The following is a 19,659-nucleotide window of genomic DNA, read 5'->3' on the forward strand; positions in this document are numbered from 1 at the left end:
TTGCGCTCGTCCCTGCGCGACTAATCTGTGGAATGTTGGTGTCCGTCTTCTGGCGACTGTCGCCTTTGCCTCTTTGCGTGATCACGCTGTAATGTGTCCTCTCTCGCAGCAGCAGGTTTAGTTGCGTTTGTTGCCATTGTTCCGTAAGGTCTCCTCCGTACAAGTGCACATGGGTAGCTGAAGACAGAAAGGCATAGTGGGCATAGTGAAACACACGTGGTGACCAGGGGAACCATCCGACTCAGACGCTGGGTTCCGAAATACTCAAGTGCACATGTTATTTATAATTTTTTTTGTTATGAACTTCCCCAAAAGAGTTGATCCCTGTAAATAGTTAATAGTATATGAACAATATAATCTGTTGTAGTATGCGAAGTTAATTAGCATCACACCTCATAACCTGCAAACACCACGTGTTTGGCTGTAACGCCAGAAGCGTGTTGGGCGCTTAAGGTAGGTTGTGGTTTCTGTTTCTTTTGTGATTTTTTTATTTCATTTTATTGATTATTTAATAGGCAGAGGGGAGAAGACGTTAATGTGATGCTCTATTTCTTTACTTTTGTTTTGAAAAGATTTTCGGAAACAGGAAAAATAAAAGCAAAGGGGAAAGAACGGAGGGGGGTAAGCAGGAATTCTGAGAGGGGACGGACTGGGGCTTTTCTACGGGGCGGCTATACAGCCAAAAGGAACGCGGACCCGGACACGGACACCGCACTGGGCTTTTATTATATAGATTAACTTAGACTCTCTTTCCTCTAGTATTGATTCTCTTATGGACATTCATCATTTATCCACTCCTGAAGAACTGGTCTCACACTATAACACTGGACTTAATGGTATTCTTAACTCTGTCACTCCATTAAAAACTAGATCCTTTTCTGCTCCCTGGTTCAAGCCTGAATCGGCTTCTGAAAACCAAAGGCTGGCAATTTGAACGGTTATGTAAAAAAACTGGACTCTTTGTTCACAAAGAAATGTACAAAAACCATATACTTTATTACAAGGACTGTATTGCCCAAATTAAATCTAACTGTTATACTCACATTATTTCTTCTAATGAAGGCAACACCAAGTCATTGTTTTCACTTAATAATATTACAACACCCTGGATTCTTTACCTTCTCATCTTTACTCAACTGTATTTTTGAATTCCCTTATGTCCTTTTTTAATGAAAAAAATCCAGAAGATTCATCAGTCTCTTGGTACGGATTCCTCCAGTACTTCATTTGAATTTCATCCACCAACTCACTCATTTTCCTCTTTTCAGCCTCCTACTTTCTCAGAAATCTCAGATCTTGTCTGTAAGTCTAAGCCATCCACCTGTCAACTGGACCCCCTCCATACAGTTCTGGTCAAAGCCTGCCTCCCCTCTCCGGTCCCCCTTATCTCTGCTATAATCCACTCTTCTCTCACTACTAGTACTGTTCCATTATCTTTTAAAAACTGCTACAATAACCCCAATACTGAAAAAACCTGGTGCCGATCCGACTAATTTCAGTAATTTTCGTCTTATTTCTAATCTACCCTTAATTTTCAAAATTCTTGAAAAAATAGTGGCTATTCAACTTCATTCTCATTTATCTCAAAATAACCTTATGAACAGTTCCAGTCTGGTTTTTGTCCCCTCCACAGTACAGAAACGGTACTTATAAAAATTACTAATGACCTCCTTATGGCAGCTGATTCTGGTTTAATTACTATTCTCATCCTCCTTGATCTGAGTGTGGCCTTTGACACTATTTGTCACACGACTCTTCTGAATAGATTATCTTCGATTGGCATTACTCACATTCCTCTAGATTGGTTCAGATCCTACCTCTCAGGCCACAATCAGTTTGTTCAGCTTGAAACTTCCACATCCCATCCCACCACTGTTACTTTAGGTGACCTCTGTCCTGGGGCTGCTCCTTTTCATTATTTACCTCCTTCCCCTTGGTAACATCTTTCATAAATATAACATTAGCTTCCACTGTTATGCTGATGACACCCAGCTCTACCTCACTAGCAAACCTATTGCTTCCTTTCCACCCTCCTCACTTATTGATTGAATAGCAGAAATCAAATCCTGGTTTTCTTCAAATTTTCTTAAATTAAATAGTGACAAAACTGAAGTTCTCCTCATTGGTACAAAATCAACATTATCCAAAACTGATCATTTTGCATTTGTTATTGATGATTCCTCTGTCTCCCCTTCCCCACAGGTTAAGAGTCTGGGTGTCATCCTTCATTGGCTTCCAGTTCAGTTCTGAATTCAATTCAAAATTCTCGTACTAACCTTTAAGGCAATCCACAACCTTGCCCCTCCACATCTGTCTGACCTCCTCCATGTTGCCATTCCCTCCCATACCCTTAGATCCTCTTCCTCCATCCACTTGACTGTCCCCTTCATCCGTCTTACCACTATGGGGAGCAGAGCATTCAGTTGCTCTGCTCCCCGGGTTTGGAACTCAATACCACCTGAGCTTAGAAATATGAAATCATTTTCACTTTTTTAAATTTAAACTTAAAACTCATCTGTTTAAGACTGCTTTATCTCTTTGATTACTGTAAGAGCCATTTTCCTAGTTCTATAAAATGTATGAATATTTATTAGATGATAATGCATAAAATATGGAGGTTCCTAAAACTCCGTGAATAGAATTAAGTTGGTATTTTCCTGTCATTTCTTAACAGTTTTTGAGTAAACAATGTTCTTTAGTAAGTGTTTTGCCTTACCTTGTGTAAGGTACAGAGGCATACGGTTTTTTAACCGTGTCCTTGAAAGAATTCTTTTTATGCTCGCGTTCGTGCTTATGCACGGTACTGAGCCTGGCGCATATCTAAGTGCCAACGGCCTAAGGGTCTTTTGAGTGTAAAGTAACTCGTAAATTAAAAGATCTAAGTTTTGAACCGTATGTTTAAAGCATACAGAAGAAGAAATAAATAACCTTTAAGTACAGAAGTAACCAAAGCTTCATAAGAAAAACTAAGTTTATAGAAGATACATTTTTCCCTTTTTTTTGCCTTTATTCTTTGTGTGTAACTATTTTTCTTTTTATTCTTGTATGGATTACTTGCCTTTAACTTTCACTAAATATTTTTAAAACAAACTTTTGGACTGAGAGATTTCTTTGACACGCGTCTTACCCGTGCCTGACTTCACCTTACGCAAAGCGGCTACAATTACAATTGCTCTGTCTGATTTTAACTTTTGTATTTTACTTTTGTTTATAATCTGTGTTTTATCTATTGTTCAGCGTCCTTAGGCGTTTAGAAGGGTGCCTACAAATAAATAAAATTTATTATTATTATTATTACTTTTAGTCCCACAGCTATGGCTTTACTTCAAAAAGGCGTCTTCAAATGTTGGTAGAATTGACATTATTGAAGGTTGATGCCCAGAGGTGAATCAATGTCTCTGTTCTACATCACTGAAAGAATGCCACACTTATAATCACCATTTGCTATAAATTTTAATAATTGGTTTGTGGTGCTTCTGTCTGTTTCATCTCGCTTCATCTTATAATCTGCCTTTTTGTTTTCTCAGTAATTTTTTTTTTAGCATCTATACACATGACACCCCACAGAAAGTGCACTGTGAGGAGTGTTGATTGGCACTGTGAACTTAGTATTGCTGTGCCACCTTGGCTCTTTCAGAAATCAATGGATTTTATTAACAATACAATGCAGTGCAATCAGTGCAGTTCATATGTATTGTTATGTGTACGAAGTACAATTAAACTCTTATGTTCACCTTTAACCAGATTTGCACCATGCTGCCATTTGGTGTGAACCTGGCTCTGTAGGCTACATAAAATAACAACTCAGAATGTAAGAGGCAAAAAGTAGGTGGTTCAGAGAAAAAAATCATTGCATGATTTGAGTGCATATCTCTGAATAAACCACTGTGTCTGTATGTGATTCAGTATGTGCACCAGCATTACATATAAAAAATCTGATTTCATTTGAGTATACATGGCATAATAAAGTAATATAATTTGAGTATGCATGCACCATTACCGCATATTAAAATTAGGCAGGTGCACAGGTTACACTGTATTTCTAAAAACACATTTTAAATTAAAAAGGGTTGTCTTATATAACATGCTGTACACTTTTATCTTTCTTTGTCTTTCAGTATGATCTCAGTGATATGCAAATGAATGGATCCAAAGCTGCATCTTTCACACACTTTGAACTTGTGGGTTTTCCGGGTCTGCAGGACTACAAGGTGTTACTCTTCATAGGATTCCTCATACTCCTGTTAATTACGGTTACTGCAAATTTTCTTATTCTCTTCCTAGTGTCACTGGATCACAGGCTTCATACACCTATGTACTTTTTCCTTTGTAATTTATCCCTTTTTAGACTTGCTAACGCAATATCAATTATTCCCAAACTACTTGCAGTTCTTTCTGGGTATGAAAGTACTATTTTGGTTGCTACTTGCTTTGGACAAATGTATTTCATAATCTCTATTGGTTCAGCAGAAAACTGCTTGGTGGCAGCGATGGCATATGACAGATACGTTGCAGTTGTTAAGCCTTTACATTATAATGTCATAATAAATCTGAAAAAATGCATGGTCATAATGACCACCGTGTGGATACTTGGGTTTCTAATTCCAGCAGTTTCTATTATATTAGCTTCAAAACTGCCATACTGTGCTTCAAATAAAATCATGCACTGTTTTTGTGACTATCCAGCTGTACTTTCCCTGGCTTGTGCTGACATTACTGATCATGCCAATGGAGCTTTTGGTCTTGCATTATTTGTGAACTATGTACCCTTACTTTTTGTACTGTGGACATATATCAGAATTATAGTTTCTGTTTTAAAACTTAAAACAACGGAGAGCCGAGCAAAAGCCTTTTCAATGTGCTCTTCGCATGTGACAGTGGTGCTGATGTATTATGTGTCTGCTTCAATTGTGTACGCAGGGATGAAAATTGATGGACTCTCATATGACGGACGTATTTTTATTGAGGTTTGAATTATTTTTTAATGCCAATGGTGAACCCTATGATTTATAGTTTAAGAAATGAAAAGATGAAAGATGCAGCAAAAAGATACATTCAGCTCAAAACTCTTTTTCCACAAAATACCAAGAATTCCATTAACAGTATGGAAAGGGACTTACCTAAAAGTTAAAATGAAATTCTGTTCTTAAATACATCTTTTCCATTAAAGTTTGGTAAAAAATTGTCTGCTTGATTTTGAAACTCCTTTGATCATTCTGCAAAATATAGTAGAAATTAAAATATAAATTACCTTCAAAATGATATGCATGTAAATGATATATTTAAAAATAATTTGACCTAAAGAGGATCGGAGATAATAAAGTCAAGAAAGTATAGAAAGTATATAAGATGTAAACATGAGAATTGTTTTGAAGGGCTATTCAGTTCAACATACTGAAGAGTGTTTTTGCCAAAACCCTTTTGTCAATGTTTAGAAGTGAAATGGGTCTCTAAGATATATGGCTTTATGATATCTTCAACAGTTTTTTAAAATGTCATGATGAGAGCTGAAGGTCTTCAAGGTGACATTTTCAACCAAATGGCAAGGTAACAGGTTGCACGTATTACTCACTGTACATTAAAATTATTGGTATCATCATATTTACTTAAATGAAAGTTGGTGTTTTTCAGGTCAAAGGTATTTATTCTAATGGATGAATATGGATTTGGCAAATGCCAGGAGAACAGTACCTTCTGGAAAGACTGATAGGGGAAGGATAATGGTCTGGCGCTATTTTAGCGTTTGGGTTAGCCTTGGTTCCAGTGGAGGGTATTACTAATACTACAACATAAAATTTAGATAACTGTGAATGTCCACCTTTGTGGCAACAATTTCGGGAAGGCCCTTTTCTATTCCAGCACGACTGTGCCCTTGTACTAAAGCCAGGTCCACAAACACTTGGATGAACTTCAGTGGCCTCAACCTCAACCCTACTAGACACCTTTGGGGTGAATTTGAACGCGATTTTGAGTCATGTCTTTTTGTAGTGCATCAGTACCAGTACCATAATGCTGTTTTGGCTGAATGGGTACACATTTTCACAGACACACTCCACTATCTTGTGAAAAGCATTTCCAGAATATATTGTAAAGGACCGAGAGAGACAGTAGCAAGGGTTGGGGTTTTCCGGCCCGTATATTGTACAGACAAAAAAACAGGTCAAAATCATAAACAAACAGTTCATAATGCGGCGCCGACTCCTGGCGTCGCGGCCATTTTATTGGGGAGGAGCGGAAGTGGAGGAATGTCGGGAAGGACCGCAAGGGAGGATGGGAAGGATGACGTCAGGGCAAGATGGCGGAGGAAGGGCGGAAGTATCGCACGCACTGCGGTCATCCATGCCTATGGTGCAGGGCGGTCTTTTTCCTATGAGGAAGCAGAGGGAGAAAGTTAATACCCCACCATTCCCTGGCAGTGGTTTCCCAGGTGCTGTCGAATCAATCCGCTGCCTCCTACTGCGGCGTGCGTGACCGATCCCCCTTAGCCCAGGACCGTCAGGTGGGCGGACCTAACCGAGAGGTCGTGAATACGAGAGAGGGCATCGGCATTGGCCTGAAGGGTGCCCGCCGATAAGTGACAGTGAACTTATGCGGCTTTAAGTCCAGGAACCACCTGGTGACCCGCTGATTCGACTCTTTGTGCAGGGACATCCACTGAAGTGCAGCGTGATCAGTCACCAGAGCGAACTCGCACCCAGCAGGTAGTACGGAGGTGGGTCACTGCCCACTTAATGGCCAAGGCCTCCCTCTCCACTGCAGCGTGCGGGTCTCCCGGTCCATCAGTTTCCGGCTAAGGTACATCACAGGGTGCTCGACACCATCGGCGCTTTGGCTCAGCACGGCACCCAGGCCTGTGTCCGCGTCGGTCTGGAGAATAAGCGGAGCCCAAAATCGGTCCGTAACACAGGTGCCGGCGTTAGGGCCTTCTTTAGGTCACTGAGCGCGTGTTCTGCTTTGTCGGTCCACACCACGTATAGGGGCGCCCTTTTTGTCAGGTCAGTCAAGGGTGCTGCTCTTTGGAGAAACGGGAACAAACCGGCGTAGTAACCCGCAAGCCCCAAGAAAGCCTGCACCTGTTTCTTGGTACTCGGACGGGCCATTCTAAGATGTCTTTAACTTTGGAGCTCTGTGGCGCACCTGTCCTTGTCCCACGAGGTAGCCTAAATATTTGGCCTCCTTTAATCCAAAAACACTTCCGGGGTTTATGCGGAGGCGGCTTTAGCCAGTGTTAGGAGGACAGCTGCGACCTGCAGTAGATGCTCCTCCCAGGTGCGGAATAGATGACAACGTCATCCAGGTAAGCGGCGCTATAGGACTGGTGGGCGTCAGCACTCTATCTACCAGGCGTTGGAAGGTCGCGGGCCCGTGCAGCCCAAATGGGAGGACCTTGTACTGCCAGTGCCCGCTAGGGGTGCTAAAGGCCGTTTTCTCCTTTGCGGATGCCGTTAAAGGAATTTGCCAATACCCTTTTGTCATGTCAAGGGTAGTCAGATATCGAGCCGTACCCAGCCGCTCAAGGAGGTCGTCAATGCGGGGCATGGGGTAGGCATCGAACTTGGAGATCTGATTCAGGCGTCTAAAGTCATTACAGAACCTCCAGGAGCCGTCTGGCTTGGAGACGAGGACAATAGGGCTGGACCAGGGACTATGGCTCTCTTCAATTATGTCCATGTCCAACATACGTTTCACCTCCAGTTCGACCTCTGCGGCGTTTTGCCTCCGGGAGTCGGTAGGGCCTCTCCCGGACGATTACCCCGGGCTCCGTGACTATATCGTGCTCAATCAGCGCGGTCCGGCCGGGTGACTCGCTCACTACCTCGGGGATGGCTCGGAGTGTTTGGGCTAACTCCTGCCGCTGCTTGGGGGTCAGCTCTTCGCCGAGGTTAAGGGCAGTTGTGCTTGCGAAAAGGGAGAGTGACCTACGGGAGCTGGGAGCTCCTCTCTATCTCTCAGGGCTTTAACAGGTTGACATGATAGATCCTCTCACTTTCGATTGGCGATTGGGCTGTTTTACCAAATAGTCGACGAGTCCTTTCTCTCCTTAACCTCGTAAGGCCCTTGCCAGTGAGCGAGCAGCTTGAGAAAGTGGGAGGTCGGGGCGAGCACCATAACTTCGGTCCCAGGCGGAACTCCCTGAGGGCGGAGTTGCGGTTGTAACACCGGCCTGCGCTGCTTGCGCCGAGTCCGCGCTCTTTTAGGAGGGGCCTGATCTTTGTGAGTGGTCGCGCAGTTGCTCACGTACTCAAAATATTAGAGGAGGGAAGAGCCTCGGCCTCCCAGCCTTCTTTTAGGATGTCGAGGATTCCCCGGGGTTGTCGCCCGTATAGTAATTCAAAAGGGGAGAAGCCCGTAGAGGCCTGGGGTACCTCCCGGTAGGCAAAAGCACGAGCGGGATGAGCTGGTCCCGGTTCCTGCCGTCCGCTGACTACCTTGCGGAGCATCTGCTTAAGCGTCTGATTAAATCGTTCGACCAACCCGTCAGTTTGCGGGTGATAGACTGACGCTTTCAGGTGCTTTATCTGCAGTAATTTGGCCACCTCCTTGAGCGTATCCGAAGTGAAGGCGTACCCTGGTCCGTGAGGACCTCCTTGGAGTATGCCCACGCGTGAAAACAAGTTAACCAGTTCCCGTGCGATGCTTTTAGTATTGGGGGGCGCGGGGACCCGCCTCTGGGTACCGGGTGGCATAGTCCACCATGACTAGGATATACTTATGGCCACGGGTTGAGGGCTCCAGGGTCCCACCAAATCGACCCCTATCCTTTCAAAGGGGATGTCCACGAGGGGAATAGGGACTAGAGGAGCACGGTCCCTCCTAGGAATCTGGCGGGTCTGGCACTCGGACAGGATTGACAGAACCGCGGACCTCCTCATTGATCCCAGGCCAGTAAAAGCGGGCTTAATCCTCTCCAGTGTTTTTGGCCCCGAGGTGGGCCTAGGAGGTGAGCATGTGCCAACTTCGCATATCTCCCGCCCGGAAGGTACGCTGAATTAGCAACAACTTCCGCACCTCGCCCTCATGGGTAGCCACTTTCGGTACAACAGATCATTCTCAAGGACAAAGAAGGGTTCCAGCGGTGTGGATCCGTCCCGCTGTCGAGCTGTTAGGCAGAACAATGCGTTCGGGCAAAGCGCGGGAGTCATCATTCCACTGCTCCCTCTTAAAGGAGGCGGCGTGGACCGAAATTGATGGTCCAGGCGCGCCGAGGGTCTTGGGGCCTGGGCCGGGAAGAGTTCCCTGGCTAGTCCCTTCTCCGGCGGAATCTTCGGGTCAAGGTCCGTAGCCACGGAAGGTCCCCGAGACACCAGCGCCCATAGGGCCTGCCCTTGTGCACGGCGTGGAGGCAGCGGGAGGGTGCCTTTTCCCCTCATGACAAGATCCAGCGAGGCCCGGGAGGCGCGAATGGCTTACCGCTGATTCTTTTAGACCAGTCTTGTCCCAGGATCACTGGGAAGGGGGTCAGGTAACACAGCGACCGTCATTTGGATTGGTTCCCCTTCCAGGTAAGATAGCAGTGGCGGAGCGATATGACCTAGTCCCCCATGTACACAGGTAACCAACAAATGCTGCTTTAACCACTGTTGCGGTAAGATAAAGCGGCGAGCAACAATGGTAATGTTGCTGCGGAATCAAACAAAGCCACCACGGCGTGCCCATTTAGCAACACCACTCCCGTGTTTCGACTCGCCAAGGGATGCGGCGGGTACAATACCTCTCCGTTGATGTCCAGCTGCAGTCCATAGGCTCCGGGCGATGTGATGGGGGCAGTTTGGCAGCAGGTGGCGGTCTCGCCACACTTGAAACAGCGCGCGGACCCGGCCTCTCTTTGGCTCTGGCTGGCGCTTCTGCAGCGTCGAGGGGCTCGGGGTGGCCGCCCGTCCCTGCCGGTTCCAGCGAGCAGGCTTTTCTGACCCCCAAGTCGGAGGACCGCCAACTGGCGCTCCAGGGCGTCGAGGAGGCCCGACATGTTTGATAGGCGTGCCCGGACCTGCTGGGCGAGGGAACTGGGCATTGCATTGACCAGGCCTTCACAGGCCACCCGCTCGACCACTTTCCGCCCGTCGGGGCTCTCTGGCCGTAGCCAGCGGCCCATCTTGCCCCAGAACTTCGAGCGCCTGGGCGCTGAAGCGGCGGCGAGGTCAAAGACCCAGTTCCGCCATTCGCCGCCTGCTGGCCGGGCTAATGCCGTGCGGGCCAATATTTGGGCTTGAGGAGGTCGTAATTAGCGGCCTCCTCCTCAGGGAGGTCATAATAGGCCGCAGCGCTGGTCCTTTAGGTATGGCGCCAAGATGGGCGCCCACTCGGACCGCTGCCACTCGTTCGGGTGGCCGTCCTCTCAAACATGCCCAGGTAGGCATCGGCGTCCTCCGAAGGGCCCGCCGGTACCATAGGATGAGGCGGCTGCCTGGCGGGTCTGGTCTCGCCCGTTGGCTTCCACTAACCTGGCCTGTGGCCTCCAGCTCCCGGTTGGTAGCGGCTTGCGCTTGCTGCAGGGCCTGGAGCTGGGCGTTCATTCCCTGCAGCACGGTGTTCAGGTCCTGTCCCTCCGTCATTCCGGGATCTCTATCCTGCCGACTCGCCACTTGTAAAGGACCGAGAGAGACAGTAGCAAGGGTTGGGGTTTTCCGGCCCTGTATATTGTACAGACAAAGAAACAGGTCAAAATTATAAACAAACAGTTCATAATGCGACGCCGACTCCTGGCGTCGCGGCCATTTTATTGGGGAGGAGCCGGAAGTGGAGGAATGTCGGGAAGGACCGCAAGGGAGGATGGGAAGGATGGCGTCAGGGCAAGATGGCGGAGGAAGGGCGGAAGTATCGCACTGCGTCATCCATGCCTATGGTGCAGGACGGTCTTTTTCCTATGAGGAAGCAGAGGGAGAAAGTTAATACCCCACCATTCCCTGGCGGCGTGGTTTCCCAGGTGCTGTCGAATCAATCCGCCTCCTACTCGTGCGTGACAATATATATATATATATATATATATATATAGTCACACATGTGTGCATGGGATACAGCTAAAGGGCTTCAGTAACGGCAATTCCGAACCAGACCGGGATGTGGCAGAGTGCACTGTCTCTTTTTCTCCCTTGAGACCATTCACAGGAGATTCCACCTGGCCCTCTTGGCGTCATTTCCGGGTCCGAGCCTATGGAAGAAGACCTTGCTGGCTCCGCCCCTGTGATGTCACGTCCGGGCTCAAACCTATGGCTGATGACACTTATGAATCTGACCCCTTTGACCTCACTTCCTGTTTTCTCCTTTAAAAGCCTACACCTTTTTCCTATTCCCTCAGTTCTGTTTTGGACTTGGTTTTCTGCACATCAGTGCTGTGTAACATTTTTACAATTTTGCAGCCATGATACCAATTATACGGGTGGCATATATACATATATATATAGAGAGAGATATGCATATAAGTATATATAAATACCAGGATGTTATGCAGTCAGTAAGAATGAACTACATTGTACACCTGTAGGATTTACTGAAGATAGATGGAGAAATCCAAACTTGCCTCAAATGTCTGGCTAAGACTTCAGCTGGGGCTGTTTTAGGACACCATTATCAGCGTGTGCAATGTTTTATATAAGTTCAAAGTAGAATCTCATCTATTCTCATCTAAGTCCACAGGTACAATGTTTCTTCACATCTTATCTCGATAACAAATTTTGTGTCTTCCTGGATTACAGCTTCTCTCAAACAGTATGTCATTTTTTTACATTGTGTGCTGTGTTTGTGCATATTGAATTTCCAAATGTCCAAATTTCCAAATGTCATTTTGTCCATTTATTTTCTTCTAGAAAGTACTGTATATGGGTCTAAAAAGGATATACAGTGTTGCTAAACCCTTCAGGTTCAACATTCTATTCTTGGCTCTCTCAAGCCGGGTGGCTAGTTGACCGAGGTCTCCATGACTGCGATTGTGTTTGATGTTTTCTGTTATAGCTAACTGTGAACACTCCAAGAGGTTTATTTTCTTCAGAGATACTGCTGACCACAGTTTATATTTTCCCTGCATTGTCAACTGACCATTGTTCAACAATGAATTAATGGACAGACATTGTTGGTTTCCCTATATGTCAGGCACTTTGTTTAATATGAAATTTAGGAAATCTGTATCTCTATGTGTACTTAATTTAATAATTTATACTTGCATTTTAACTGAGAACTTGTCACAGTGCTCTATGCCTGCATATAGGGAGCAACATAATACAAAAATAAACTGAATTGAATTTTACTACTAGTGCTTTTAATTTGATTTTGGAGTTTTCATTAAATGTATCTGATTATTGCAATGAAATAGTCACGTCAAACTATAAAACATAATTTTCTTCCTAACTGTAACGTGGTACAGAGATTAAATTTGTGATCAGATAACTGATAAGCAAATGAGATGGTTGTCTTCTCTGTCCACCAAAGGTGGTTTCAGCCTTAGCACTGAATTTCATATCTGTACTGCAGGCCTGAAGGTGCACAGCTGAGCTGCAGGCTTCAATTTTGTCATCACTTTTGTTTTATTTAAATAAAACATTGAGTTACCTAACTGGCTTTGGGCATTTAGTGTGTTAAAATTGGAATTCACAATTTTAAGTTCCATTTACATAGTCTTTTTATTTTATGGTTTTTGCTGTCACCTACTGGACATTAGTGGAAATGGCGGGCATTGACTCAACCAGATATGCTTGCAAGAGTAAAGAAATAAAGATTCTGACAAGCAAATTCCTCTACAGTTTTTTTGCACTCTGTTTTTCTTTCACATTTAATGCTCATCCTTGGGATAATACTTGTATGTATGTAAAGAAATATATAATTGATTATTATCTGTAGCCTGTGGTTATTTAAATATTAGAGTGATTTAATTTGTAATATTATTAATTAGTATATTAGAGTATATTATTTATGACAATGCAATGTATAACTGCCTGTGAGTGAATATTGTTTCTGTTTCTCTAATAAATAATCTGACTTTTTCTAATGTTTGTCCCTGTGATTTATTGATTGTCATAGCAAAAGCTATTCTCACAGTAAACAGTAAACATTTTAATACGAATGGCATGTCATGATTTCCTTTGGTGTGTAATGTTATTCGCGGAATATATACATTACCTTTCTTTTTGCCTGTTAAAATTTGCATCGCTTCTCCGTGATCATAAATATACAACTGACCGAACTGTGTATTCTTTCAAATTCAACTTGTTGCTTTAACTGTTGCGGGACCACAGATTCTCATAGCGTATGGTCTATTATTGTGTAAATCCACGTTATGTGCATAAGAATGATGCGAATTCGAAAAGACTCTACTCTTTGCCTTTTATTTCTGACCTCGATTTGTCCTGCTCTTTTTTCAATTACACCTGGTTTTGATGATTAATCACCTTTTGTTTTGCAGTAATGCGATCTTTTCTATCTTTTCTTTGGTACTGTAGCAACTGATATGAAGTGTCACAAAAGTTTTACTTGAACAATCACTGACTTTGTAACCACGAACACAACTTTCTAGCACCCTCTCCAATCCCTCATCCCCCGTGTCTTGCCCCCTATACCGTATCAATCAATACCCTGTTATCAGTCTTCCGTGCTGTACTCCGCACTCGCTCAATTGGGCCGAACAGTCACTTAAAACCAAAAAGGCCGCAACCAGGCTGGGACGCTGCAATACTTTCCAATTTTACTGGTTTCATAATCTCTTATCTGCCTTTTTTTCTCTCCAACGCCTTTGGGTGTCTATTCTCCATATTGTCCTGATACTTTTTATATGATTTGGAGCACAGTATGTGTGTGCACTACATGCTTTTACACGACTGACTGTTTTTTGATGCATGTGCTCTTGTATGATATCATTTGTGAGTAGGGCGTGTCTTGCAAGAATGTCATGTTCCATGTCCCCATGAGACGGCCCTGGCACTGTCTCTTGGCACCAAGTCTCATGTTTACGGTCCCCGCGAGATGCTCCGTGACAAGCCTTTTTTGTGTTGTGGGTCTTTTAACACTAGAATTACCAGAGCCTACGAAATAAATTTGTAAATCCGTCCCACCTTAAATCGCTTCTTAAAATTGTTCACAGCTCTCCACCAGTGTCTTTTGTCATCTAAATGTGCTGATAAAAATCAGTCTGCAAGCAGCCGGCTATTCCATCCCCCCACCGACTTAGAACGTGCACAAACTTCCCCCAGCTCATGCCTTGATTGATTATCTGGGAGTGAAGTGGAGTTTTGGAGTGGAAATAATAGATTGTTGTTTGGAACACACGCATTTCATGTCTGTTCCGTTTCTACAGTAATCTGTGTAAGCACATTGTTAAAACAGAAACATTTTTTATATTCGACTAGTAGATGACAAAATGTAGGCATAAACTATATAATGTATGAAGCCTGAAGTATCTAAGAAATACTTTCACAAAAGGTACAAATCTAACACAACAATTGCGCTTTTATTCAAAAATACAACTGCAGAAACAAAAAGCCGCCTTAACATACGACATTGACACCGCAAAAAAAACCAAAGCTAACCTTTACAAGTATCATAAATTACACCGGCTGTTACAGACTGAAATCAAATGTATGTTTTTATTCTAAAATAGTAAAACTAAGAGCAATTTACTTCTCAAAACAGAGGGTGCAGGATCAAACTCAGAACCTTTTGATTCCCAGTCGGCAGCTGATTCTATTGCGCCACGGAGGCAGTCATAATAAACTGGTGTCAATGTCGCCGAAAATCAATCAAGGCATGAGCTGGGAGATGTTTGTGCACGTTCTAAGTCAGTGGGGGGATGGAATAGCCAGCTGCTTGCAGCCTGATTTTTATCAGCACATTTAAATGAAAAAAGACGCTGGTGGAGAGTTGTGAACGATTTTAAGAAGCAATTTTAGGTGGGATGAATTTACGAGTTTATTCGTAGGCTCTGGTACTTCTAGTGTTAAATGTCTTTCAAGAAAATCATGTATTATCTCCTTGCTTTTGCATACCAGGCCTCTTTTTTATTTCTGGGAATAGTTTTTGACTAGTGCCTGAGTGTATTTCCTTTGGCTACTGATCCAATGAACTAAAACAAAAAATATTGGTTTATAGTGTGACGTTGAGTCCCTGTCTTCCACCCCAAAACACGAGGCTGAGTCTCAGTACTTTAGCAAAATCAGCTTGAAACAGGAACAGCACGTTATTTTGTGGATTTACCATTTTATTATACACAGTCACAGCAATCAGGCAGGGTCATGACCAGGTTAGTGGCCATGTAATACTGTTGCCAGCATTTATAATGTTCTTTGCATTACCCATCAACAGCAGGCACTTATTCCACGACTCCGGTCAGCTCGGATTTGCTTTCGTGTGAGCCACTACAGCACTAGGAGCCTGTGGTTGCCCCGGCAATGGAGAAGCTGTCTTCCAAAGACGCGGCAATCGTGCTTTGGGATGCTCTTCGGCATGTCGTCCCATTGGGGAGAGACCCAAAAGAGTTTAGAAACTTTACATCTGCTCACCAGTGTGGGCAAAGCGACCATCAAAGTTTTGTGCAGCCCTGGGACAGTGGCGAACATCAAAAGCCAAAGCTTGCAAACTAATAGACCACCGAGTGAGCCGGGCATTCATATCCTTCTGTTTATACACCCATTGTAGCGGGGTGTGGTCAGTCACCAGGGTAAACCATTGTCCCCAGTGAAAGTAATGGAGGTCCTCTACTGCCCACTTAATCATCAAGTATTCTTTTTCAATAGTTGTTTCCTGGGTAGCAGCTTTCTGCTGAGAAACGTAATGTTCTTCCACCTTAAGACTGATGTTCTGTACCTGAAAGCGCTAGCATCTGTTTGCAGAATAAAATCCTTTGAAAAGTCTGAATTGCGCAGAATCAGGAATGATGATAAAACAGCTTTTAGGTTCGCTGAAAGCTCTCTCACAGGCGTCACTCCAGACAACACTACAATTCTTTCTGCCCATTGTCAAGTCAGTAAGGAGGTAAGCCTGATGTGCAAAATTGGGAATGAACTGTCTGCAATACCATAGCAGCCCAAGGAAGGCACAAACCTTCCTCTGTGTTTCGGGTTGGGGATGTGCAAGCACCTGCTCCACCTTATCCATTTGAGGTTTGAGTAAACCCTTCCCCATGGAATATCCCAGATAGTGGGTTTCCGACATACCTAGCTTGCATTTCTTAGGGCTGGCCATCAACCCCACCAGCTGTAAACTATCAAGCACCACCCAAAGGCGGACGAGATGGGATTCCCAGTCATTACTGAAAATGACTACATCGTCAAGATAGGCTCCTGCGTATGCAGAATGGGGACACAGGATCTGGTCCATCATTCGCTGAAAGGTCAGCGGTGCACCATGGAGACCAAAAGGGAGTGCAGTAAATTCAAACAACCCGTCTGGAGTGGTGAACGTGGTCTTCTCACAACAAGACTCCTCCAAGGGGAGCTGCCAATAACCCTTCATGAGGTCAAGGGTGGAGATATATGAAGTCTGCCCAAGCTTTTCCAACAGTGCTTCCACACGCGGCATCGGGTATGCATCAAACTTGGACATCTTATTAAAACACCTAAAATCAATACAGAACCGAACCGAACCATCAGACTTTGGAGACAAGTACAACTGGGCTTCGTCATTCACTTTTGCTTGGCCAAATAATGCCTAATTGGAGCATCTGTTGGACTTTTCGTGTATCACTTTCCTTGTTGCTCCTGGTAGGCATATGGGGCACCTGTATAGTAACATTGGGTGGAGTGACAATCTTGTGTTCTGCAACCGTCATCCTGCCAGGCGTCTTTCTGGATGTAAGTTAAATCATCCTCAAAGGCGACTTCAGTCTGGGAACCGCTGAAGCCATGTCCAGGACTTCGTGATGGTTGTGTCACTCCTTTAAAGATTAATATGCAACATGTTCTATGATTTTGTAATTCACTGGAGACATACGCTCTTCTATCACTGCTGGCCCTTGCCATTTGGCCCAAAATTTATGTGGATTAGATGGGATCAACACCAGCATGTGATACCCCTTCTTAAATTCATGGAGTTTACTCTGTCTTGTCATAATACGTTTTGTGCCTCCTGCTCACACTGCTGATGTTCCACCGCAATAGAGGACAACCCACCAAATCATCTGTTTTAGGGTTTTATTAAATTGTTCAGTCAGGCCATTCATCTGCAGATGATAAACCGTGTAGTGTAACTGCTTAATTCCGAAACTTTCGCATAGCTGTTTCATGATGCATATATAAAGGGTGTGCCATGATCAGTGAGAATCTTGCGAGGATACCAATACGTGTGAACATTTCCAAGAGTGCTTTTGTAATAGTTAGGCATGTGCCTGTTGCAGCACTGTTACTTCTGGGAATCTTGTGGCATAATTGATTAACACTAGAATTAATAGAGCCTACGAGAAAGCTAATAAATACGGACCACCTTAAATCCATTAGCACCTCTCCGCCCAGGGTCTTTTGTCCTGTAAATGTGCCAATTAAGACAAGCAGCAAGCAGCCGGCTATTCCATCCCCCCACCATCGCAGAATGTTCACTAAGTTTTCAAAACTCATGCCTTGTTTGAGTGAGTGAACTGCTGGAGTTTTAGAGTGGAACAGGGGATAGGTATATAGATAGATAGGAAGGAAAGTCTCTATTTGATAGGCAGAGAGGGAATCTGCTATATAATAATAAAATGACTGTTATTACTATATAGATAGACAGGAGTTCACTGTATAAAAGACAGACAGAGAAAGCACTACTAAATAAAAAATGGTACAGCCTCTTAATTAATCAACAGATACTTTAGGAAGGCAAGCAGATAGTGAGAGTAGAAGAAGATGTGAAAATCACTAGACAGACAGATAGATACGGAAGGCACTGTATAACAGATACAAAACTGTCAGAAAAAACAGGGTATTCAGTAAATAATTGCACAGAGGCTGTTTGCCTAGAGGATACAGGACGCTCCTCTAAAATGCACGCTTTATCGCGGTGCTTCGGCATACTTAAAAGCCCAAAAGCACGTATTGATTTTTGATTGTTTGCTTTTCTCTCTCTCTCTGACATTCTCTGCTCCTGACACGCATTCTTTGAAGAGGAAGATATGTTTGCATTCTTTTAATTTTGAGAAAGATCTGTCATCTCTGTCTTTGTCATGGAACACAGTTTAAACTTTTGACTAAAGGGTGTTATTTCATGTCTAGAGGGCTCAATAATGTTAACAGTGTGGGAGAGTTTATAAGGGCTTAAAATATCTAAAATAACCATACAAAAATATGGTTTCTACTTCGCAGATTTTCATCTATCGTGGGGGGTTCTGGAATGAAACCCCCGCGATCGAGGAGGGAATACTGTATGTGTGTGTGTGTACCTGAGATTTATGTCAATAAAATAAATCTAAAATGATTCAGTCTATTTATTTATTCAACACATGCTGCAGGAAAGCAAGAAGGCTGTTAGAGTACATATAGATCTGAAGATAAATAGGAAAGTCACTGTATAATAGATGTGGGATGCTCTTTTAAAAATGAAAATTTGAGACTGCAATTAACATGAACAAGTGTCCTTATAACTGTTCTTATTTTAAGTTCTGTAAGACACACACTGTCAGACAGATCACTGAAAAATGCACAGACAGAGGTTACTAGATAGATAAATTGGGAAGGCACTGTATAATATTACATATAAAACTGTCAGGAGAAAAAACAGCTAGAGGGATAGATAGATAGATAGATAGATAGATAGATAGATAGATAGATAGATAGATAGATAGGAAAGGCACAATATAATAGATAGATAGATAGATAGATAGATAGATAGATAGATAGATAGATAGATGTGAAAGGCACTATATGGCAGGTGCTGCAGGAAGGCAAGCAGGCAGTGAGAGTACATTCACATGTGAAAGGCACTAGATAAATGGATAGACAGGGAAGGCACTTTTATAATAGGCAGACAGAGAAGGCACTAGACAGATACATAACAGTATTAGCTATATAGTAGTTTCATTTTATATATAATGTATATGTATTTTACAACTCAGAGAATTATGTCAAAAGAAATACATTAAATCATATATCAATCAATGCACGCAGGCAAGTGGGCAGTGAGAGTGGAGATAGATGTGAAAGACGCTAGATAGATTGTATACAACAGGCAAAAACAGCAACCACTTGATAACAGCATTGGCTATAATCAATGAAAGCATGAATTAATCAACGGAAATAATCGCGAATCAACATTTTAAACTTGAACAATGAACTATGAACAATGCTACATATCCTCTGTCTGACATACAAACACAGGACTTTCAGCCAACGAATTATTCAGTAGAAGTGTGTCAAGAAACATGACTGGGGCTCCTTTATACCAACAGCAATACGTCTGTATAATGCCTCACTGGGACTAAGACTGCCAGAAGTTAACTTTCTTCTTAAATCTTCATCGTTTTTAGTCATTCTGGTGTGTGTTCAGACCATAGTGTGTGTGTATTTATTTATCTATATATTTATTTATTTAAAGAGCTTCAGTAAATAGTCAAATTTCCACCTGGGGTCAAATAAAGTTTTATAAAAGCTGTTGTATTTTATTTTTTAAAAGATAAGGCTCAAATTAAATTAAAAAATCAATACCATCCAGGGCAACAGATACGTCCTCCCCTCCAGCTGTTATTTTTTTAAAGCTGGCTTGTCTTTACTT

Source organism: Polypterus senegalus, chromosome 2 (assembly GCF_016835505.1).
Source record: "Polypterus senegalus isolate Bchr_013 chromosome 2, ASM1683550v1, whole genome shotgun sequence".
NCBI classification, from domain to species: domain Eukaryota; kingdom Metazoa; phylum Chordata; class Cladistia; order Polypteriformes; family Polypteridae; genus Polypterus; species Polypterus senegalus.